Source organism: Balearica regulorum, chromosome 5 (genome assembly GCF_011004875.1).
Source record: "Balearica regulorum gibbericeps isolate bBalReg1 chromosome 5, bBalReg1.pri, whole genome shotgun sequence".
NCBI lineage: Eukaryota > Metazoa > Chordata > Aves > Gruiformes > Gruidae > Balearica > Balearica regulorum.
In genome coordinates, this window is record NC_046188.1 from 9,044,215 (window position 1) to 9,069,515 (window position 25,301).

General features: G+C 43.1%; 1 long non-coding RNA gene across 1 annotated transcript in view; it reads left to right on the forward strand.

Annotated features, from left to right (window-relative positions):
- The first annotated feature begins 1,831 nt into the window (after positions 1-1,831).
- The window catches only part of LOC142601897 (uncharacterized), a 44,752-nt gene continuing 21,282 nt past the window's right edge, over positions 1,832-25,301 (forward strand). Inside the window, exon 1 of the long non-coding RNA XR_012835470.1 lies at positions 1,832-1,939. This is a non-coding gene — a long non-coding RNA (uncharacterized LOC142601897). The remainder of the gene's footprint in view (positions 1,940-25,301) is intronic.

Here is a 25,301-nt window from a genome sequence, read left to right on the forward strand (position 1 = left end):
GCTCCACATTACACTCAGTGTAGTGTTGAGCCGTACACACGGCCGGCACTTTGTGAGAATGATGTTTTGAGTGTCTGAAATTGGAAACGAGCTGCAAACAACAGCAGTGTTACAAAAGCTGTCCCTATAGCTGGGTGGTACTGTCATTTAGAGAGACGTGTATTCAGAGTAATGGGAAACAGCTCCAAATCCCAAGAAGAGTGGTAAAAAAGTGCACTGAGAAAACATCAAATACAACAGCCATCGGAGGCTGAAATGGCTGAAGCTCAGGCATGATATGGGCAGAACTGATGGATTTACTACTGCTGGGAAACACTTGTGCTGATATTTCAGGGTGATCCATGGGTACATGCTAGAGATGCCAGAGAGTCTGATTTAATGTTGGCTGAGAAAGGCAGTGTTAGACGTGTATTTCTGAGAGTCTCTCTGCCCTCCAGAGCTATTTACAAGCCTGCATTGTGCTCAGCCTTTTTCTGTGCAGAGCTGGTGGCTCTGTGACACTGAGGATGCCATGATCAGTAGATGGCACAGCTTTGGGTGATACTGTTGCCCTCTTCTGTGCTGGATCACTTCCCACCAGTGGTACAGACACCACCATTTGAGAAATCACCTCAGAAATAGCACTTTGGGAAAGAGTGTGGACTGCAAATGATGGTAGATCTCCCATGTTGCTGACAGGTCAGTTACTTTTATAATAAACAGCAGCAGCAAAGGACTAATAAGCGCTTATTTTCCATCAGAATTTGTCTGTTCCCAGATCCTCTCCACTGGCTTGTGTTATAGTACAGTCAGGTGGATGAAGAGAGGCCTTTATATCACATGAAGATGTTAAAGTCTTTGAAAGCATTCTTCAGCTGGATCGTGCATGCTGCCATTGAGCATCCTCACTGCAACAGTGGCCTGGCAATTTGGGATGGGGTGGGCTTTTCCCTGAGTTTGTTTTAAAGGAAGTAGTTCAGTTTTTAGCCTCCTTCTCTGGAAAGCTGCATTCAGCCTCCATCTTTGCTTTCAATGCAACCTCAGGAGGGAAATGGCAACTTCTCTATTTCTCCTTTATAGTCAACCTCAGCTGTTTTGGGCTCTGAACTGTCAGCAAAGGAGAAATAACACGTGTGGATTTGCAGGTTGTTATGCTTTTCAGCAGACCCCTGACACACAGTTGAGAAGGATGTATGCCAACCAGGGCACTTGGGGGTTTTCCCCGGGGAAGGAAAGTCTGGGTTACCCTGAAATGGAAACTAGTCCATGAGTCGAGAGCCTTGTCTGTGGCAGAAATTGGTTAGCTGCTGACCAGGAATTCCTGATAGTCACATCATGTTTCATGCCATGAAATAAAGGCCCTCACAGTCTGTTCTGAACTGAGCAGCCCCTACACCCTTCTGCTGCGCTTCCTCAGTTTTTATTAAGCTTCATTAAGGAAACCAAACATCCAGCGTTTATACGAACTGACACCTTTTCATTATTGTTGAAGAGGATGAAATGTAATCATTTGCTGCAATTCACTCTTGTGTAATATCACAAATGCAAAAAAAGGCTCAAAGCAATTGTATTTCCTTGCCACCTTCTGCTTAGCAGCCCCAACAGCCCAGGTGTTAATGGGGAAACACCTGGGCTCTGGCTCTTCTTGTCTGTAGGTTGCAGCCCCTCTCCCTGTTTGTGCACTTAAATACATGCACATATGTGCTCTCTGCTGTTTAAGTGGTTGCTGACAAATAATTTGGCTACGCACATGGAGAAAACTCTCTACTTTGGAAGCCTTTGTATATATGTGATTTAGGGGAGGATTTTTTTTCAAATCAGAGCAGCTTGTTTATTCAGCTCTCTTCTGTTTCAGCCCTGAGCACCAACTAAGTATGGATGGACCTTCACAACCATTCCTAAGCTTTGTGTTGCTCAGACCTCAAGTTCCAGTGTCTGCACACGTTCACGTAACCGGACGGTAAACTTTGACAATGAATAATGTGTGGCTGAAGGGAGAACAGGAAGAAATGAATGGTGGGATTCTGCATCTGGGGAAGGAATGGGGATATGGGATGAGGGTTAAGGTGGACCACTGATGTTATTTTTTAAAGTGGGACCTTATTAACAAAGATTAGGTTGAGGAATGCTAAGAGCTCAGTTTTATTTTTGTCTTCCAGTTGCTCAGTAACATTAAACATGTGTCTTGGCTAATAAGCAATGATGATTTTTGACCCAATGGGGGGGGGGCACTCTGTAACTGCCTATTTTTTAAGCTTTTAAATGTACGTATAATGATATATACATAAGCCCAACAGGGCAGATGCTTGATGAAAAAAGAAGGGGACTGTGAAAGAATACCCCTCTCCTTCCTCCCTCCTGTATCCCAAACATTTTCATGCATCTTCTGAGCATCTCAGCATCTTCTGTTCAGCCACAATCACCTCTCTCAAACTGAGGTCTCCTCTTCCCTGCTGCAAATGCCACTGTCACCTTGCAATTGCTACTCCAGAGTCCAGAAGGAAAGCATTTACCCCCGACTTTGCTCTGCTCCTGGCCTTTGGCAGCTCTTCCTTACTTCATTTTCAGGATTTGCTGTCATGGTTCAAGTGAGAGATCTCTGCCTTTTTTCAGTGTGAATGCACTTGCAAAGCTAGATACATCAGTCCTGTGTTTATTTACATGTCAGGTACAGGACAGGCAAGAGCAATCTGAGATTTCGCATACTGCTTTACATAGCACTGACCTCTGCAGTGACCCACACTGTTATGGAGGCTGAGGTAGTTCAAACTCTGCATCAGCTCAGCCCTCAGCCCACAGAATATCATATGGGATGGCTCAAATATGCCAAATTGTGTGTTGTGATTAAGTGGAATGGTCCATGATCTATTAAGATCTGAGCAAATTACAGCCACATTAATTAAACATAGGCTCTCTGGTTGAGCCTAAGCCACAGATGGCATCCCACAGATGGAATGCCACTCTTGATATTCACAGAGCCACTCAGCCCTTTAACTTCAGCTTGCGCTGATTAGCAGAGCAATTTATTTTAGGTGCAGCTATTGGCCTCTGCTGAGGAGAGTGCTCTTAAATGGATATCACTGACAAGGGCCTAGTATAGAGAAAGAGGCGCAATGGGGAGTAGGGATAATGGAAGCTCCAAAAGTTATCAGTTGTTCTTCCATCCTGGCCTGTCAAAGCAGCGGGAAGGGGATTGGGCACTGAGTTCCCACTGATGTTCAGCAGCATTTGCCTATTTTACTATGGTAGGTGCTGTTTTTTGACTGATTGTAGCTGTGATCTTTTGGAGGATGTTATGATTAGATCTTCTAATACTGAATGTGGAGCATTTCTATAATGGAAACATTTACCCTTTGAAGCTGAGTCCTAAAGTCATCCTCATCTCTCCCTCCAGAAGGCTCAAGTTATGGCTCATTAGTTTTTGTGTTGTCTTTTTGGCAGTGCTTGTGGGAAAGATGCATGGTAGCATAGCAGGGTTTGTTTAGCAGGAATGGCTACTGGTGATAACCTAGAGTGGGGCCCCATTCTGTTAAGCACTATGTATCCTCTGTGCTAAAGAGGGGAAGGATTATATGAAATAAAACTTCGTACATCTGGCCACGTGGAAACCGATGCATGGATAAGAAATGACTTTTCCAAGGTCATAAAAAAAAAAAATCTGTGGCAAAGCTAAGACCTAGCACAAGACAGTCTGAGTTCTAGGCCAGCACAATAATGTCAATTATAATTATTAATGTCAGAGGAGGAGGAGGGAAGAATAGAGGAATGACATTTCTGCAAGGAAGAGGATGGCAGGGAATTATTTAACACTTTAAGGCATCCTGACACTGTGTGTAAAGATAAGTGTGGGATTCTAAAATCAAAATAGATTTCTTTTAAAATACACCATCTCATTTCTAACATTAATTTTTAGTTAGAGAGGTGGGAAGGACTTTGCTATTACTGCCTTTGAAAGCAGGCAGCCTGTGACATCGGTAATTAAGAGCAGTGCTGGAAAGGGCTTGCATGCTTTTCCTTCATCTGCTTCAGGGCCTCTTTTTTAACTGTAAGTGGCCAGGCTTGCCTGAAGATGCAGCAGTTGCCCTGATAAAAGTTCATCTTCAGAAATAAGTTGAAGGTAGTTTGGAGGTTCTAGGGTGTATTCTGGCTAGCTGGCTCCTGGATCGGAGCTGGCTTGTGTCTTCTGTTGCTAAAGGCAGCACCAGCCAACAACCACCACGTAATGGTGCAGTTCCTGGAAGAGTGGGGAGCATGTGAGTGCAAAACTCTGGAAAAGCTGGGAGCTCACTTTTTGGATGAGCAAGAAGAGCAACCCAATGCTTTGGCAACTGTGATGTGGATATATATGTCTCCCTATAGAGAGCAGTGAGGCATGAAATACTTGGGGACAGCTTGTCCACATCTCATGAAAGAGGCATGGACTTAATGTTTGAGGCAAGGCATAGACTACAAAGATTGGAGGGCAGGGCTCTGGAAAAACAGTGCTTTCCACTGGTCCCTTCTCTCCATTGACATCTCTAGGGGACCATCTGCAGCCTGTAATAGAAAGTTAAGACCCATCAGTTTAGAGCTGTGACGAACCAAGGGCAATTAGTTTTGGGCCTTTATTCTCCTCAGCTGAAGCTTATTTAAGTTCTTTCATGTGGGCTGTGGTTGTTCTGGGAGTGCTTTCTTCTGTAAACAGCTGTGAGGAGCACTGGCTTTCTTTAGTGCAGCATCTGTAGTTGCTCCTCACTTGGCCAGTAATAGAAGGCTGTGGCTCTACTTTTGTTCGTCATCATGTGTGCTGGCTCCAAGCCTAGACCTTTGGCCAGGACTGCTCACGCTTTGCTCCTCAGCAGTAAAGTTTGTGCATTTGAATCCTTGTGTTGTATCCCTTGTGTCTAAATAATTGCTCATAGGTAAGGAAAATAAGGTTTTGCTGGAACATCCAAGTACTGTAATCTATTTTTCTAAGATTTTAGGCAGGGGGATGTGCTGGAGTAGTATAATTTTGCGTAGGGTTTAGGGAAACTTCTGTTCTCCAGATAAGCCTATTGCCCACTTCATATTTTGGTGGGCTCGACTGAAACATAGATGAAGTTGTCTTGGGCAGGGACTTCAAATGGAGCCTAGTGGGAGGTTTCTCTAGAGCACTAAGGTTAATAGCAACAGTACCAGTGTGCAGAGCTGCCTTGGGGCCAGTGGCTGGAGACCTGGAGACTGAGCTGGAACAAAGAGTCTCCAGTTTCATGGTGGGAGCTGTCTTGATACTAGGGGACAATTTAGTTCTCCCTCAATTTTGTGGCTGCTTGGAGGATTTCTTGGAGTCAGGGCTACAAACTTCTGCAGCTCATTTGTAGAAAAAATTGGAAAAATCTGTTTCAGAAAAAGTAATTAAAATATTTTTCTTCCTATAGGAAACTGAGATTTTCAAGTTTTCATTCATACTCTGAATAAAAACTGAAATGTCAGAATTCTCAGTAGTAGGGAAATACTAAGTTATGACCAGTTCTGAGTGGAACTATGCTTTTCTTTTCCACTTTGGCCTTGTGTTCCTAGTTAATTCTCACTTTCATCTGGGTTATTTTAGGTCAGAGCTAGCTGAGCTGGATCAGGTGATTTTTTTTTTTTTTTTTTTTTTTCCTTCCGCTGCTCTACTAGATACTTGCAGGCTTCTGGGGATGCATTAATTCAGTGTCTGTTGAAAGATCTGTTTTCTGTCAGTATGTTTCCTTGCTCTAGTAAACTGTTGGGGTGTTCTGCTGGGTTTAATATTCTCAGACAGTGAGTCCTTGATCTTGGTTAACCTGAAGTTCTACCATGAAAGTCAAGTTATTCAGATACTGTTAGTTAGCTACAAAAGTTTTGCTCTGAGGCATACTGAAGTCTTTGGAAGGCTTCTCCTGATTTTATTGGCTATAGAATTAGTAATAAGTTCATTATTTTGAAAATATGGAACAACCTGATTTCTTTTTTTCCCCCCTCCATCGCTTCTGAATATATAGCTTTAAATACAAGCATCAGCAAAATTTACTTGTAACTATATTAGTTTTACTATAAGGAGTATATTATATAAATTCTCATAATATAGATTCCAATATAAGACTTACCTGTCTTTTCCTTTGGAAAGCGTTTTTCTGTCCTTTCTTCCCCAGCTTTATAATATTGGGAGATCTGTCCCTTCCCAAAAGTGTGCTGTTGGTATAGCTGGCTGTTACTGGAAATTATAGCCTTTCACAAATTAATAGCCTCCTTTGGATTGTACTCTACAAGAACCACGACTGTTTCTGTGGATAGGGAGCAGTGAAACTGAGAATGCTGGAAATTTTCCTTCAAAAATACTATTGTGTTTGAAAATTTTCACCATTTGCTTGCCTTGATATGATGAGGACCAATGGAAGGACAATGGAAAAAAAACCCCAGTTTATTCAGGAGACAATGATACGAAAGGGAGAATTAGTCCTTCCAGTGTCTCATCACAAAACTCCTGAAAACTGGGGGAAACCAAAGCCTACGTCCTTTTCATTTTGAAGTAATCATTCTCATAATAACCCACCCAGTCTTGTCCCAGCTCTGTTGATAGCAAAGCTTATTGATTATTTACCTGTATTCATGGTGCCCTTCCTGACCCTATTTAATTTGGATCCTGTGCAGGCACTTATCTTTGTGATCACTGTGGTTTAATGTTAGTGACTGAAAAATGATACACGCGGGCTCGCAGCCTCAGAAGCCATTAGGCCCTATCACCTTCGGTCGCCATCTCTTCTGTTCTATCTCAGGACTGATAAGCTTCCTGTCAATATGATGAAAGAGACCTTCCATCATTTCTTATCCGGGTATTTAAATTGTTATGTCCATGCATGTGATGAAATGCAGGGGACCTTCATCGCCAGCACTTCTCAGACAATTTCTGCGGGGTGTTTTTTCTCCTATTCCAGCATGCTGCTGCAGCATACATGTTTACTTTGTAGGAACTTAGCGAGTAAGTTCAGCTCCATGCACAAAAGTCCTACGCATCTACCTCTTGGCTGGAGATGGACAAAGCCCCGAATTGTGCTATCCATGCTCAAAAGCACTGGAGCAGAGCTGAGAGTCCAGGGGAGCTGAGGGTTTGTTTAACAGTGGTGGATTTGGCCAGCATACTGGCAGGAAGTGAGCCCAAGGCATGGGCTCCCTGCGCGAGGCCCTGGGTGGGACGCCATGCTGAGGAGAACAAGGAGGCCGTTATTAAAGCAGGGCGCAGCAGAGCAAAGGTAGTGCTGAGAGACTTCAGAGAGGAGGTTGTTTCACCGGAGAAGCCGGCCTGCGGCAATGAGCCCCGGGAGGCTGAATACCTCACCAAAGAAGAAGGAATGAAGCAAGCCACTGAATGAAGCGACTTTGAGGCCACGCAGTTATTGGTTTGGAAGTATCCCCTACAATGCAGGTCTCCTGAGGACTGTGTGCATGTGTAGGGCTACACAGCCCTTAGCGATACCTTGGCTGGATGCTGTTAAGTAAGGTTTTAAGAATCAGAAGACAAAGCGTTATAGACTGGAGGGGCTGGGACTGCAAGCCCTCTGTGGCAAAGGACTCTTTCTTCCCCTGTCTGCAGGCTGCCTAACGCAGCAGGGGCCCTGGTCTGTCATTAAAGCTTACTCTGAGCTAGCTCAGTCCAAATCACCAATATGATGGTTGACTGGCAGGAGCTTTGGAGGGGGAAAATGGCAATTACAAACTAAATGGAAAGGGGGAAATAATGGAAAAATGGAAGTTATAGAACAGAATGGACCACAGAATGAAAAGGGACTTTCTGGAAACCTAATAAAGCATCATTACCTTTGCTAGAAGTACACGGAGAACTGCAGTGGTAGAATGTGAATCAGAAAAAGTGATGCCTGCCCAATGCCAGTCGTAGCCCTTGGATTGTTTGCTGCTGGCCTTTTCTATCGGCCTTCTCTGTGTTTTCACAAAAAAAGTGGTGGCATTGAGGGAAACGTGCTGCTGTTTTTATATTCTACCAGTTCCCTTTCTTCCACTTAGCAGCAGTAGCATGCAAATATGTCTAATTTGATTTTTTTCTACCACTTCCTGATAAAAGGTAGTGTCTACCAACTCAGAATCTCCTGGGGTGTCAAAGGGGACTGGGGAGAGAGGATGAAGTTAATATGTTTTCAGTTCTCTCTAGATAGTTTTTTATTTCATTTTTCCTTAGGAATACGTATTCAGTGACCCTTCTTGCTTTTCCACTGGAGATGTGATTAACTTGTAGCAGTTCAACATAGTTTTCTATCAGTATTTACCAAGCCATAAGAACCAGGGATTGAAATAAATCTACTTCAGACTACTTCAGCTGTAAGAATTTATAGAAGACCTTATTTACTATGAAATTAAACAAGGATAGATACCTGTTTACAATCCCTGGAATGAAGCCAACAGATGTGTTTCATTACTATGGCTAGAAAGAAAAACATCCTCTATAGAATTTTCTTTTGACCAAAGTAAAAGAATTAAAAGAATTCAAATTACTTTGCTCCTTGTATTAGATTAACGATTGAAAGACAGACAAAATGGTTCATTTGGTTGAAAAAAAAATATCTTGGACCATGTTCACAAAAGAACCCTCATCAAACCACTAACTTGTCCCATGTACCTGCATTTTTACTGAATATTTGAGAAGAAAAGCTTGAAATGCCAACCATTATTTGTTTAAAAAAGGGAAAAGAAAAATGAAAAAAAAGAAGCCATTAGCTAACTGCTGTGTGTCAGCTGGTGAGTTTGATCAGCAGTGCATTTTGTAGGGTTATGCACTGTCATTATATTAGTTGATTGTGCCTCAGAAATAAAATATTAGCATGCATCTGATTGCAGAAGTTCAATAATAATAGCAGATAGTGGTAATACAGTGCAACTAGGGACAACGAGGAGCAGTCAGCAGCAGTAGCAAAGTACTATCTAATTGTCTATTTGAGGCCCATCTTGTCTCTCTTAATTTAGCCAGCTGCCAAGAATTGCTTTTATAACCTATTCAGATATCTGGGTTCAGATTGGTCCTTTGACTCCCTCCACTCTGCCCATGTCTTCCTTGGCACAGATGATCGTGACTTTGAACTCTACCGAAGGAAGTCTTGCTGAATTTACAAACTCTGGGTATTCAAAAGCAACCGATAAGCCAAGGATCTTGCTTTTTATATGGGCGTGGGCTAAATAAACTCAAATTACACTTTTAATCTAGGATACTGCTACTGGGATGACCCCCTCCACAGCCCTGTGTGCGTGATGCACAGCTACACTGTGAACTCAGAGCAGAGACTCTTCTTCGGTTGTGTGTTTGTGTAGGCTGGGACATGGGATTCCTATATGGGATCAAAACCAGATGAACAGTGATAATATAGGCTGTACTGGTAAATGATTAGCATCCTGAAATGTGAACTCTGCCTTTCTGATTGACATCCTGCTTACCTTTCCTTCTACCTGCCCGCACAGCTCCAGCCTCCCCAGCCCCTGGCTGAATAATTCTGTTTTGGTCTTTTGGGTGTTGGCAGCACAGCTGGGCTGCGGGTTAGCTCTGCCCCTTTCCGAGCCAGACAGGCATCAGCTTCCTCCTGTTCAAAAACCCTGTAAGGGGGTGAGCCCTGCTGAGAGAGAAGACTCATTAGCACAGGCACAGTGTGTGTTAATGAGTCTAAATAGCTTCTGGAGGAAGCTCATGGCTTTCCAGCACACAGAGTGGGTGGAGTGCTGCACCTCACGGTTATCAGCATCCCCTTCCCTGGGTCTGGTTTGCTGAAGTGCACGTTTCAGTAGGAAAGGGAAGAAAAATGGATAGATTTCTAATTTCTTGACTGTTCCTTCCACAAACAACCCTTCCCTGGAGCCTGCAGATTTATCACAGCTGAGAGGGAATTCTGTGGCAGCTTCTTATTAAAATATTGGCAGCCTATTACTGTTCCTTACAAATGATGCAGATGGATCACCGACTGAAACAGTGCTGAAAGGCAGCTCTGTCTGAGGTGAAACGCTCTTTGTCCATCACTGCTACCTGCACTTTCCCTCACTGGAAAGCAGATTCTTAATATTTTTTTTTATTTTGCCTACCTCAGCAAATCAAGGTCCTGAAAGTGATTTCAGAGGCTCTCTTATCTTTTAACAAATATCTATGGTCTGTAGCTGTCCTGACCTTGAATTGGTTACCCGTGCATTTCTCACATCAAGATTAGATTATTGCGACTCCCTCCTGACAGCCTGGCCTGATAAGACCCTGTACAATTTCCAGCTGGTGCTGAATGCTGCTGCCAGGCTCCTGTAATAGAGAGATGATCTCCACATTTCACCTCTGTCCAACGTGCTGTGTTATTTGCCAGTTAAGCAATATATTGACTTGAAGAGTTCCCTGTTAAAGATGAACTGCGCTTTTTATCCACACTTGCGCGCGCGTGTGTGCTTTGAGAAGTGAGATGAAAGCACGGGTAGGTGCTGCCCCATGTAATGATAATAGGAAGGGCACTGGGCACCTAACCTCACCTTACCTGCATTACTGACAGATTATTTGCAGCTCACCTCTGAACAGGATGGCATGAGTCCAGCCTATTTTTTCCTGTATCTTTTTAATTTCCTCACCTAACAGTAGAAACCTGAATTGATATCAGCTGGCTTCCCTGCCCCACTGACTGATAACTCCTGTGTTTCACAAAATTGGATGCAGGAGACTGCTGCCATTGGGGATGGAAGCAGGAGATGCTCTGTGGCTAAATGCAGCAGTTTCTGTATCCTGCGCTACAGAGCTAAGCTTGCACACAGCCTACTTCAGCAGACGTGTGTAGATCGGGAATCATCATATGCTGTACGCTACGGTGTGTTACTACAAACACTGTGAGGCTGCAGGAAACTACAAAGTGCCTACTGAAAAATGAGTAGCAGGGGGCCTTACAGGAGAAAGAGGTGCAGGGGATGGTTGAAATGTGATATTGTGCACGATCTAATAAAAACCAAGGTGGGTGAAGGACTTTTTTTACTTCTTAGCATTTAGATATTCCTTTTTTTTTCTGTATTTAAAAATATTTTCAGCTTCTGTGATTCGTTGGGAAAAGGAGACTATGTTTCAGTAAGGAAGCTGTTGATGTTCTTGCTTAATTATTTTTTTTTTCTTTAGAACTATAAATTTTTACATCCTTGATATATGGGGCATATTGAGGAAGATGAGGAACTGCATGCTTTCACAAAAAGTATCTTTCCTACCTCCCCAAGGCCGACCTGTTTCCTTCCTGCCCCAGCCAGGCTAAAGGAGCCTGTCCCTCCCAAATGGAGGGATTAGCCCCTCTTCCAGTCTGCCAAGGGGTTGGTGGATTTTCCATTACCAGAAACTTTCAAATCTTTTCTTAAATGGCATGTTCTAGTTTAAATGTGTTTTGGTTTGGTTTGGGTTTTTTTTCCAAACAGTGATCAAACTTAAAGGCAAAAGTGGATCCTCTAGGCTTTTTAATTTTTGATAACTCTGTAAAACACCAGTAATTGAGACAAGGTGAATGCTTCTCTCCTGTGCCTCACTGGCTCCAGAGGACACCCAGCCTTGACAGCACTGAGCTAGAGGCTGTGTTAGATTCTGCATTGCCACTTCATGATTGTACAGATGCAGGTAGAATGAGTCTTCCCTGAAACTGAATTTTGCTGTCATATGCCAGAGGGGTTTTATGTTGTTGCCTAACTTTATAATTAACTGGGAACTTTTTACCTGTCATTAGCTGCAAAGGTAAAAGTGAAATGCCACAGGGCTTCATGGAGTCCCTTCTCACTCTTCAAGGTCATAATTCTGCAAGGGAGGAGGGATTTTGTGTTGCTTTTTTTGTTTGAACTTTAGGAGTGGAGAGGGTGGTCAGTGTAATGCTCATGTTTGTCATTGGTGAGATTCTCCATCCCTTGGGATTACATCAGAGAGCAACAATGTGGTAAGGAGAAGTTAGTAAAAATTATGTGGAGGTGCTTTGCGTTAACTTCATTAGCCCATCTTTTGCTAGTTTTTGTTGCTTTCACAATCCAAAGACTTCTCCTAAATATTAAAAAGGCAAAAAAAAGAGAAATGCTTCTAAGCAGATGAGCTCAATCTGCTCCAAGAAATATCATGTTCATAAAGCATATGCACGGTACTCAAAATAGCTAATTTCTTTTTAGCAATGATAGCTCTAGAATGCCCTTGACCTTCCAAAGAGAAGAGATTTGTACTATTGCAGTATATAGGATTTTAATATTAAAAGAGGTTAAATAGCAGAAAGTGAAAAGCTCTTTGCTTCCTCTTTGGTAAGAAGTGAGCTAATGCCAGCAATTTCCATGGCAACTGCAAACAGACCGTCCTGTTCACTTCCATGTTATAAATAAAACAAAAATATTCTCTAAATTACATGCTGTGCCTACGTGTATTTGCTATCACCATGTTCAGCAGACACTGGAAAATATTTCTGTACATGATTTGTTAGGAAAGATTACAAGGTTTGTGCAAACTCAATAGTCTTGGTGGGCTATGTTCCTTTGAGAAAATAATAAAAATAACTTCAAAACAATGCCATCCTTTTCACTGCTGATATTCTCAGAGTTTTGCAAATAATTACAAGTCCAAAACTGATAGCTTACCAGCAGCTGGTGTAAACAATAATAAACTTGCAGCAGCATAATTTTAAATAGGAACAAAAATAATTTTAAAAAGGGTAGGTGATGACTGGGACTTTTGCCTTTATATTTCTGATGGGACACACAACGACTGGAAGGATAGTTGTTTTGTCTTATTTTGCACAGATTGCAGTAAGACTGGACCTACATTGTGTGCCCTCTCTGTTTTCTAAGTCTAAAATGTAAACTACTCCAGTTCACAGCAATTCTTTAGGCATGGGCAAGTTTCCATTCTGTCCTCCTTCAGGTCCATGAAGTAGTCTTTCCCACGTGTACAGCTGCAGGGCTCAGATGAGGCTTTGGAGCAAGGGATAAAGCACAAGAACTTCTTGTGCAAAAGCAGCTGAAGAACTTTTCTCCAAATTCCTCAGCCCCAGCTGGCATTCAGTCAGAGGACAAGCCCTGCAGAGGCATCTGGGACACTGCTCACTTGCAGCACTGCTCCAGAAGTGGAGATCTATTTTTCCAGTGTGGGGTGACCATCCCATATGCAGCTTCCCAGCCATGAAAGAAGGGTTGGGAGATGTGAGAAGAGCTTTCGGAGACAGCTGCTTCCATTAACTGCTCCTTGAGGCCTGAGGTGACCTTGAAGGAGTAACTCGTACTGCTAAAAGCAGAAAGATGCATTAGACTGAACCTGTCGCTCTCTGCAGGGTTTTTGCTGGGACTGCCCTGTCCATTTGCAGATTGCTCGGAATTCAGCAGCACAATTGCTCGCTGGCCGGAGCCATTAGGATCCTATTGTGCTTACTCAGCGTCCTGTCTGTGGGCTGAGTGTGGATGGCCAGATCACTTGATATTATTGGGTTTTAAAAGCACTTATGAGTACTGGCCTTGCCTCTTTTCACACCCAGGTTCTCAGGCTGTATTATATCAGCAAGTATGTGCGCTCACATCTGTATGTTGAGTTAGCAGGAGATGTAGACGTTGCAAAGGAGACTCTTGTTTCCACTAGTGCTATCAAGTTATCTGTCTCCTACCTTAAAATAAAAAATTCTAGTGATTGGCCTGTCCTGTTGCTTTCAGACAGAAATCTCTAAAAATGTATTATTCTTCCTGTGTGTGTGAAAGTGTCTTGCTTTTTCAATCTCTTTATTACAAGAAGATGTTACGTTGGGTTTGGTTGCTGAGGTTAGTTGCAGTTTACTATACTTGTGTATGTGTAAAGGAGGTAGGTCAAGACTTTTTTTGTATCATGTATTTTAATTCCTGTATTTTAATTCCTTCCAAAGGTTGAACAGAAACTTGTAAATACAGGATAATAAACACCTTGGCATAGCAGTGAGTGCTTTAATAGATTCTGTTTATTAAAGACAATTTTTTTTTCCAGTTAAAATTACAGGCAAGGTTCTAATTACAGTACAAATTTTCAAGTGTATTTTCCTCCACTAAAAATCTGTGTAGCGGACAGTACTGCACTTGATTCAGAGCTGGGAATCCAGCCAGAGATGTGACCCCCTTGATCCTGCCATTCTGAGATTTTTTTAAAAGCACAATTGAGGGTGAGGTGGAGGAGGAAATGTCTCCATTTTCTATTATTGAGTGTTGAATCCTGCCTCATCCCTCTGGCTGCTCAGCCACCTCAGGTTCCACCTTCCTCTTATTTACACTGGAGATCCCTGCTATTTACGTAAAAGATTTCGGCAATGCTCTTGAAATTATACTGACAAGTTTAACCACTTTTGTAGTGTCAGACATACCTTATGCTAGTCTACGAGTTTACAGTGATGTTTAACTTTAAAGGAATAGGGAGGTGGCTGAGGAGCTCCATTAGTGCCATACCTTCAGTAGGCAGGGACCTTTCCACATTGCTTACCTGTGCAATGTGAAGGCACTGTGGTAGGGATGCTTGCTGTTTGGCCAAACTGGGGTCACTTTTGAGGCTTCATTAGGGATTCCAGTCCTGCACGTCTGTGCAGAAGATACTCTGTCACACCGGTCTCGGTGCTTTGCATGAAGTCAGTGCTTTCCTGATGCTCCAAGATGCCTGTGAAGGGGTGGGAGAGAGGACAATATGGTCTGGGCAATGGTGTGGGGTGCTACCTAGCACAGCCAGAGGTTTGCATAGAGGAAGATATTTCAAATATGGCCCATACCCAATTCCACTGCTTCCAAACCCATTGTCAGTGCCCTGAGGGAATTAATAGGCCTTAACAGCTCTGACCAGCCTCACTGGGGACCCACGCCCCTGTCAGGAACTCCATTTAAGCTCAAGCCTGGGCCTTCAGACTTTTCATGACCTATGTTGTGGGTGGGTCTTGGAGCTATATTGCAGGTATCTGCTCTCATGGATCACCTGAATGTACGTTGTAAATTGTCTCTCAGCCTGTATTTGGCCCTGTCTCCTGGACGGACTTTTGACCCATGTTGTAGCCTTGTCTCCTAGCCCTGTCTCCATTTGTTCCTGACTAGATTCCCTGGTTGCCCCCTGGATCTGGTGCACTACCTGCCTGGTCTTGCATCATTGATGGACTCTTTTTCCCAGCATCTGACTCTGCCCACCATGTTCAGACTCTGTGGGACTGTGCCCCACTGGTGAGGGCACTGCCTGGGCTGGAGTCACCCTTTCCTCCCAGGCTGTCCCCACCTTGGGAAGCAGCCGTCTCTCACTGCTCCCTGGTGCTGGCTGTACAGAAGTTTCTGCTGCCATGATCTCTCACCCATTGCTCTGCAGTGCCCCTGCTCTTACCAAAGCGCTGTCCCTCCCAGCCTTGAGTTATGCCTCCTGAGGGACATCTACCATAGACCTGTGTGTCTAACTCCCCTGAATTTCTCCACCTCAGGTAGAGGGGGTAAGAGTCTCAGATCTCGGCACATGGTTTCTTCCTTCTCTCCTGGCATTGTCACTTCTCTTACAAGACCAAGCATCTATATGTATCTCCTACCCTGGAGTCAATGCCACCGGACAGCAGGATACAGCAGCCTGCCTGGGCTGTTCCTGCTTCGCCAGGTAACCGTGTTTTGTTACCCCCCTATGTGGAGTTCTCTTCTTTGCATTATGTGGTTGGGGAGTGGAGGGGATGTCTGGCCCTTTATGTTTATTTGGGGACATGTAAGTAATTGACATGTTTCAGTGGGTATCAGGGGAAAGGGGGGGGGGGGGGGCGGAAAGGATCCTTCAAGCCTCTCTGGTTGCTAAGAGACGGATGCTTCAACTTTGAGAGCCTCCATGCACGCAGGGAATATTTTCCTGGCAACGTGGACTTTCAAATCTGGCAGCAAGGGAAAAAAGGTGATGCCCAAAAAATAGAGGGCATTTAGGTGATTTGATTTCAGAGACATCTGTTCTCCTTTGCTAGGAGGGCAGGGGGCCGCTCCAGTTAGTGAACATATGTGACCACATTATATATAATAAGTTTACTTGTGAGTGGTTTGCTCCTATGCTCACAGCTTGGCCAGGTGACCCCCTTTCTCTCCTCCTTTCTGGCCTGGTTAATTTTTAACTCTGCTTTTGTGTACAAAACTTGATTGTGTAGTCAGGACATGTGTAGCACTTGCTTTGAAGCCCGGAACAGGTTTGCATGCAGATGGAGGGCATGATCGAGTAGCAGTTTAAAGTTTTATACCCACGGGACCTGCAAGCCTCCCTTGTAAGAGCCTTCTACTACCTGGTGCAGGACGTCAAAGCACAGAGCCTGCTCATCTGTAGCATTCGCGTCTGGAATAGCAGCTGCCTCCCTTGGCTGCTTTGCTGTAGCTTCTCTGACTGTGTAACTTTCTCCAAAAGCACTGCTGTTGATTGCCCGCCAAGTGAAGCTTTAGGAAGGATGCTGTAAAGGCTGTGACCTCCTTCTTTTCTATGTTTAGACTCTGCATCACGTGTTGGCACAGAGTTAAGTGCTAACACTATTGCATTGCTCCTGTCACAGTTTGTAAAAGGATGCAGGCAAACCTCTGAGCCGCCTGTGTTCTCCTCAGTCTGTAAAATGGGCTAGGAGGTTGGTGTGCACTCCAGACTGATACAGAGAAGCCATGGTGCTCTCCCTGCAGTTTCTGTGCTGCAGGATGTCCTACTTGCACGCTGCTCTGTTGGTGTGCCTTGGGCCGCAGCTGACCACGCAGTGCTTGCTTGATGTTGTTGCTCTAGTTGTAAGGCTTGTGTTTGCAGAGCAGCGAAGAGGGGAATTAAGATCTGGGGCTGCTTGGTCCTGCATTGCCCTGGGTCTTTCATGTGCTCTACAAATGATGCTTCTTTCAGAGAGAAATTCCTACAGCTGTAGTGCTTGGACACAAAGTGTTGGCAATACCAGCTGTTTAGTGGGCAAATCGTGGTTTCAATCTCAGTCACGATTCACTGAGGGGCACACCTGAGTACGGTGTGCTTAATTCGAAAGTACATAAATGACCCAGAGTCTCAGAGGTGTCCACGTGAATTCTGCCACTTGTGGAGCATTAAACACCTATATCAGGTACAGGCTTTGAGTGGAAAGATTTCACCTCACTGGGTTCTGGCTCAAACAGCCACCTTCAGCCTTTTTCTTGAAGGCATGGGAAAAGACAAACCCAAATACATTTACAGTATAAAATATTTATACCTGTTATAAAATATCAAAACATGATATTCTAACAGTACCTGTGGTTCCTGTTCCTTGTGATTGCAGAGAATTATTTAAGACCCACCTTCTTGTTTGCTGGCCATTTTGAAGGCATTAAAGAAGGTAACAATGGTGTTTTGGAGGAGGAGGTTAGCTGAGATGGACTAGGACTGCTCATGCTCTGGGATCCTGATTCTGCTTCCTTCCAGACTAATGCACCAAAAGGAGGTGGTGGTGGGGGGAAGCAACCTGCGAGGAGACTGCTACCTTCATTTCTTTTACCAACTGCTACTGACTCCAACTTGTAGGCTTGCCTGACATCAGCAGTCAATCCCGTACCTGCTTACTGGCCATTTTGCTTTTGGGCAAGCACAAATTGGATCCAGGCTGGGTATCATACCAGAGAGCTCTTGAGGTTGAGAGTTTATGAAGCAAAGTGCAGGCCTTCTCTCAGGCTGGTGCTTCAGCCAGTAGTAGAGCACTTGGTAATTTTACCATTAGTAAATTTTTGAGATGTTGCCTTTATGCATCTCACAAGCTCAGAGTAGCTTTGGAGAATGACCAGTATTGGCCATCTAAACTAGATGCTTTCTATCTTATTTGCTAAACAGAACATAAAAGAAAAAGTAGAAAATACATTAAAAGTGAAAAGGAGAAGATGCATGAAAAAGGGAATAGGAAGGGCTTTTTTTTATCTTTAGCCAGTGTTTGGGATTAAAGCTGAAGCTGAGAGCTGATGTCAGAGGCCCTTCCTGGGGCAGTTTCCTTTCAAGATCAGGACAAAGGGTCAGCCGTGTCATGGTGGACCAGAGACTAAAGGAGGAGATGAATATGTGGTAGAGTTCATATTTTTCAGGTCACCTGTCCTCATGGGACTAGTGTCAGATAAGGTAGTCTACGAAGCGGTGACAGACCCATCCTGTTGCTATTTTGCTCCGTAATTTCCAGCATACCCAGTTTGGGCTTGTCGCTCTGGTCCCTGCCCTTCCTGTTTACCAGGTGTGAGCTAAACTCAGCTTTCTCTGAGCAGTGTCCCTGACCTTCCTGCTTAGGTGAATTAAACCACTTAATAAATTTCATTAACTTTTCTGTGCAAAATCGCACAAGAGGCTGATTTTCATTTCTCTTGGACAATAGACAGTGTATGGCCACATGTTCAATCTCACTCTTGATGCTGTCCTTACTGTGCAGAGAGGTCTGCATTTTCACCTGGAGAAGAACCAGCCCAAAGCATTCTAGTTTTCCAGGAAATTAAGGCTCAGAGCCAAACTTTTTAATGCAGTCTCTTTTCCAGCTTTTTTTTTTTGCTTTCCTCTGCCTAATTGGAATCGCCTGTCAGTGTGCATTCCTAATATACTTTTCTGAATACAGCTCCTGAACCCTACATGGTAATGTAAAACCATTGCTCTGTGCTGTCTGTAACAGATGGGAAATGTAATCTTCTGGGTCCTGCGACGGGGTCTGCTCATTATTATATGAACAATGAGAGAAGAAACGTAAAGGTGCAACGTAGATTTATTTCCTGACACCTTGTTTAAAAGTCAATGGGCCCAATTCTTACCCACTGTAAGAGCTGCTGGGAGCTCTTTGGTGTAAGAGACCTCTAACATGAAAGGAGAATTCCCTAATATACTTTTTTTTTTTTTTTTAATACTCTAAGTTCTCTCACCTTAGGCTTTTTAATCTAGCTTGTCATTCAGGCAGCTTTGAGTACTGGCATGCATTTATGAGAGAGTGGGTGATAAGGTGATTCCCACAACTAAGTGAATCTCAGGATATTTGTTCTCAGAATCTCTTTAGCCTGAAGTTTTTGCTTCTGTCTCAGACCTGAAGAAGAGCTGCGGGGCCCTCTCCAGCTGCATCTGTGTGTATGTGATTTATTTATTTAATTTTATTTTTCAAAGACATGTCTTCCTGAAAACCTGCCTCATTCTCACACCTCTGAGGCTGTACCAGGAGAAGACCTATACAGGATACTTTTACTAGGGGCAACATCTTCAGTCTCCATGTTATGACTGAGAGTCTGGAATCTGTTGGGATGCTAACAACCTTCTGATGAAAGTGGATTGTATATTGCTTCTTTGAGACAGTTTGTGTATAGTTATCAGGTCTATGATGTTAAAAGCACCGGTGATTCAGACCAGTAAGACTTACTCAGACCAGAGAAGCCTTAACTAAAGCTAACAGACCAGACAACTGAAATGCTGCTAGTGCATTTTTGTTTCATTCTGCAGGTACTGAAGTAGCTTGAATGACAACGTTCAGAGAACTGAAAGAACCCAAGTAATGCATTTTTCTGTTGGACAATGCCTTCTGTCTTCTCCTTCACTGTGTCCTTTTCTGCCTCTGACCTGTCTGCTGGCAGCAGGCCAGGTATAAAGTCCCTGATATCTGATCTTCTGCTATCCTTTTACCTTCCCTGCCCCGTGCAGATCATTGTGCTATCTGACCCTGTTTGAAGTTCCAGTGTGATGGACTCCACTTCCCTATCAGGCCTACCAGTCTAGCTGGTTTCAGCGTTTCAGCAATCTTCTGTGTGGGTTGGTGCATTACCTGTAAGGAGTGGAGTTTCATGCTGGAGCTATTATGCCCTACTTATTTTTAATCCCTCTCCACCATCAGCACCTTTGCCAAGAATTGGAGTCAAGCTTTGCAAGCACTGGTTTGATCTTGCTTGCATCTTAGGTAACATCTGTATCAGCATTTGCATATTGATTCCTGGCGGATGGGTTCACAAGCCAGATTTCATTTAAAAAGCAATTGTTTTCCAATAATAATTCCTTTATCTACAGGTATGCACACAGACACACATGTGGGTTTTGGACATGCTTACAGCAGTTCCCTCCAATCCTGCAATGTGTCTTTGTTTATGGGAAAATGAATGAAACTGGATTCTGATCAGGGGAAGGGAATTCATCCCAAGTTTATTTGGAGATCTTTTAAAAACAAACAAGGCTAATTTGAAAGCTCAAGCATTTCAGTTATCAAAAGTGTTTGACTCATCATATTTCTTAGTCTGAGCCAAAGCCCACATAATAAAGTTGCTACGTAGGTATTAGCCTTTCCCTTTGCAACTTGCTATTTTTTGTGCAGGATGAAGCCATAAACATTGTTCCTTTGATTCTTGTTTCCAGAGGGAGGTAACATCCATTGTGGAAACTACTTTTTTAGGGTTGTGCTGGCTGGAGCCAGATGTGTATTACAATGCCACCGCAGTTGTGCCATCACAGGTCACATCACGTACTGGTAATTAAAGAGTAGACTCTCGGGTCATCTTGGTACACTGAGCCACTTAGTAAGTTTTCCCTAAGAGGGTTTGGTAAGTACCCACCCCTCCATACAGAAAACAGAAAGCCTTCCCTTTCCCCATTTCCTCAGGATGCCGAGTGTTTCTAGTTACTAATGTACGAGTGTTGAGGAAGGGAGGGAGAACAGCATAAACCCTGAGCTGTTTGTATTTCATAGATCTAATTACTGTATCTTGACATGGAAATGTATACAGGTACGTGAATGTATATTAGAATTAGGCAAATACAGCACAAATATATTTGTGCATTGTCCTTCCAAATGAGCTAAAACAACTGATGTTTCAATGATTGATTTTCTAGTGTATGCAATTGCAGCCTGGCTTATTGGTTTATTTGTGAACAGCTGAGCAAGTGAGGTTTTCTCTCTCCATAATTTCTGCAGAAAGCAGAAATCGCAGCAAAAACACAGTAAATAATTATCCATGAGAGTATTTGTACAACAAATTATGCTATGGGCTTTCTGGAATTTACTTGTAATGTAGAGAGCTCATAAGGGAAGAGTGAGAGCATGGATCTACCCATGGGTAGTGACAAAGTTGGGAACATACACTGTCCTTTGCATTTGACAGTGTATTATTTCTACTGCTGTGGAAGAAAACCAATATCCTTTCCCATTGAAGAGTCTGAAATATTTCCTAAAACGTTTTTAGGCCTTATCTATTCTCATCCCCTTTGGGCGATGGATGTAATGAAAGTCAGTGTCTTTTCATGTAACATGAAGTGAAGCTAAGGAACTCCTTCCTGCAGGCTGTTCTGGCTGCTGGAAGTTCATATGAATTCATAGGGAGACTGGACAAGTTCATGGAAAAGAAATCCATGCAGAGTTATTAGACACCAGTGAAGCACCTCTGCCTCTGAAAGTCTGAGACTCGGGCTGCTGGTGATCGGAAGAGTGTTCTTGTGTTGCAATGCCCTGGTTTTTAACTTTTCCCTATATATCTGCTGTAGACTACTGATGGAGACAGGTTACTGCTCTTCCCTGTACAGCCTTTCCATCCTTGGACCCCATGAGGGAACTGAGGTCTGTTATTGAAGCTGGGATGAGTGAGCTGTTGTGTCCAGCCAGCACATGTAGGTCACTATGCAAGGAAATATTTTAAATCTTGCATAGCCCCTTCTGGGGATAGGTCTAAGTTCTCTCTTGGATCAAGGCAGACATGAAAAGACTATTTGTGACTGAGTTACAAAATACAGCTTGCATTCCTAACTGATCCATTGCATGTTTAAGAAAAATAGAATAAAAGTGATGAAAATCACTGCCTCGGCTTGTAATTTGTGATCAGACAAAAGGGTTAAGATCTTGGAATGATGACTTATTCATCCAGCTGCAGTGCATATGCAGACACACATAAAACATGGCAACGAATATTTTATTCATATTAAGATATCAATGAACTACACGTGTTGCACAGATAACAGGAGGGACCAATGTGCCAAACAGAGATGCCTTGCTGTTGCTCTTTAGGTTTGATTCTACCACATTTAAAACAGTAAGAATTTTGCTACTGACTTTGGCAGAACCAGGATTTTCATCCTCAAGTATCAAACTGCAGGAATTCAAGCACCTATCTTTACACAGTCCAGATTGGAAACAAAATGTTTCTTTTAGTGATCTACAGAGGTGATGCATTCCTAATGGCTCATCAGCTTAAATTTCCTCTCACGTATTCTAAGAGCAGGCAAAAAAATTAAAAAAAAAAAAGAACAATGGAGAAAAAGTAGTATGTTGAATTAATAATACAATTTATACACTGAAAGGAATTTAAAAAATATCTTTCTATAGAAATTACTTCAGAAATACATCAGAGGCACAAATTAGGCCCTCTGAGGTATGAGTAAATGTGAGGATGTAACACATGGTAATCGAATCATGTCATTTCATAGTCATGGAGGTGATCAAAGCATTAATAAAAACTGCAAGGTCACCTTGAATTGAGGATTCAGTTTTGAGTGTTAAATGTTTCTTTCAAACACTTATCTGTGGTTTGTGAGACTTCCAATGACTTGGGGAAAATTTTGTCCCTGTGCATGAATCACCATTACTTCAGAGAAATATAAAGCTGAGTATGTGCCTATACATCCCACTTGATAGAGCTGACCTAGCCTATGTGGGGCTCTGAGTAACCCCAGCTGAAAGGATAATAAGGTACAGCAAAGGGATGGGTCAGGCTGATCCTGCAGGATTCTCAGCCCAATTCTTTTCCTGCATCAGACACAGACTATTGCAAATACAGACAGCTAAACCCCCAGGGTTTCCAGGTGGCAGAAAACTGTGGGCTTTTTTATTCCATTTTCTCTCAGTCTAAAATAAGACGCCTTCTTTACTTCACGTGAACCAGAAAACCTAAGAAAAGTCTTTTTCAGACACATCAATACACTGTTTCCGAAATGAAATATGCTCCCCAGATGCTGCAGCTTCTCAGAGAAATTGATGATCTTGTCAGTTCTGCTGCTGGTAGCAGCTGCACATGTCTCAGGATTTGTGGCTGGGCTGGAGCCAGTGCCACTCTGGCTTTCACAGTCCCAGTTCTCCATCAGAGACCAGTCTACTTGGGTGGCTCTGGTGTCCCAGGACCACCACCTTTGGGGAAACCTGCAGGAGTGATCTAGCCCAGGGCTGGACCAGCAGCTGGTGAGACCATTTGAAACCTCTGACTCTGAAGGCCCCCATGGGCCTGGCATCCCATGACTCTTCTGCCCTCGAGTGATTTGCAGATTCACACAGAATGGTAGAGATTGGATGGAGATCATCTAGTCCAATCCCCCTGCTAGAGCAGGTTGCACAGGATCATGTCCAGGCGGGTTTTGAATATCTCCAGAGCAGGAGCCTCCACAACCTCTCTGGGCAGCCTGTTCCAGTGCTTGGTCACCCTCAGAGCAAAGAAGTTTTTCCTCATGTTCAGATGGAAATTCCTGTGTTCCGCTTTGTGCCCATTGCCCCTTGTCCTGTCGCTGTGCACCATTGAGAAGAGTCTGGCCCCCTCCTCTAGACATCCACCCTTTAGATATTTATAAGCGTAGATAAGATCCCCTCTCAGTCTTCTCTTCTCCAGGCTAAACAGACCCAGCTCTCTCAGCCTTTCCTCATACGAGAGATGCTCCAGTCCCCTAATCATCTTTGTAGATGTGTAATCATCTTGAGTGACATGCTTGATGCCATGGCCCAGAGCTGTTGTCTCAAGAAACCCCATCTCCTTAACCCTGACACAACCAATCATCTCATGAGTCATTCCCAAATCTGGAACTGCACACTGGCTGCAGCCCCTCAAACTTGGGTGGATTTCCCCAGTTCTGGGGCCATGGGGTTTCCATAGCATCAGGTTCCTTGGTTTCTGCAACAGGTTGTTGATGTGAAGATATTTTTAGCAAAATGTCAAGAGCTCCATCAGATGTAATTACAGCCTCTTGGCTATGGTGTGGCTCCTGATTTACGTGGGGAAAAGTGAGACAAACCAGGACCTTGTGATGGCCTGGAAATGCTTGACTAGAACTAGTCAGGAAATGCTTTGTTTTCTTGTTGCAAAATTTGAGGAAAGTAATAAATAATTCTAATTTTTATAGACATAATTTAGTGAATAACTTTTCCTGGCAAATTGTAAGGACATTTTTTTTATTCGAAGCTTTGTTGTTTTTGAGGAGAACGCCATGAAAATGTTGAATCAAAATCTGCTCTGGGAAAACTGATTTAAAATTGGAAGACTTTCTGACGTAATCTATTTTGCTTGAAGAGATTTTAAGCTTAGTACAAAATCCAATTTTCTGTTGAGGGAAAAATATTGTCAATTGTTCTGGATTTTGGGGCAGCTCTTCAGTTCCCCTGGGGTGGAATAGTACAAAGTAATCTTAATGGCTATCTGAAAAAAAAAAATGAACTGAAAATTTCCCCAGGACCAGGAGGTCACCAGGCCAAGAAATCAAGCAGAGAAGGCTAGAGCTGGAGACTCTGCAGATTCCTGGCTGGGAAGATGGTGTCTCAGAGGCTGGTTTTGTAGCTTGTTGTTACACTCTGTGTGGCAAAACTCCATGCTGACTAATTGCAACTTAAATATGCTCTCAGTGGATGATTACTAAGTGTGGAAACATTATTTATATTTTCCAAATAATTTCAAACAAAACAACCACTAGCTAATGAAAAAGAAAAATTCATCACCAAATCCCCTCAGTCCTGTTAAGTGTTCCTGCTCGGGAATATCATGATCTGCACAAGGACATGGTCCTTGCAAGAAAAAGAATAAAGTGCCTGTGTGCTGCTAGTGACCTCAGTGGGAATTCCTGGTTGCTGGAGAAATATTGGTCTGTGCCTATGGGGGAAGCAGTTATGTGCCCAGCCTGCTTCTCTGACACAGGACTAATGGTTGTTTGTAAACACATCCAGCCTGGTGGCATAGAGGATGCAGAATCATGTCAGATATTAATTACACTGTGAATAAATACAGAGATGGAAGCTCTATTTTTATCACTAGCTAGGTAGTGTATATTTACTCTGATTTTCTCAGTACTGCCTTTCATCTTGGTTTCATTGCATCAATAAGTACATTCATTAAGTCATTTTTTGCAGAGTCCTCGCAAGCTGAATTCTCTTCTAAGATGCAGGTACTAATGTAGCTTATAAAGTAAGCATATAAAGTAGATTATTCACCATAAAAGAACATTTGGGGCATTCCTACATTTCCAAAGACTTTCCAGGACTCCTCTTTGCCCTCACACAGATTAAGTGTGTGGATGAAATGAAACATGATTATATACTGTTGCACATACAGCATGCATATTCACACCTACTTTATGCCATAGATTTTTATAGCTGTTAAATTTCCTTTTCATTATATTTGATTTGCTAAGATGAAGGCTTGTTTTATCA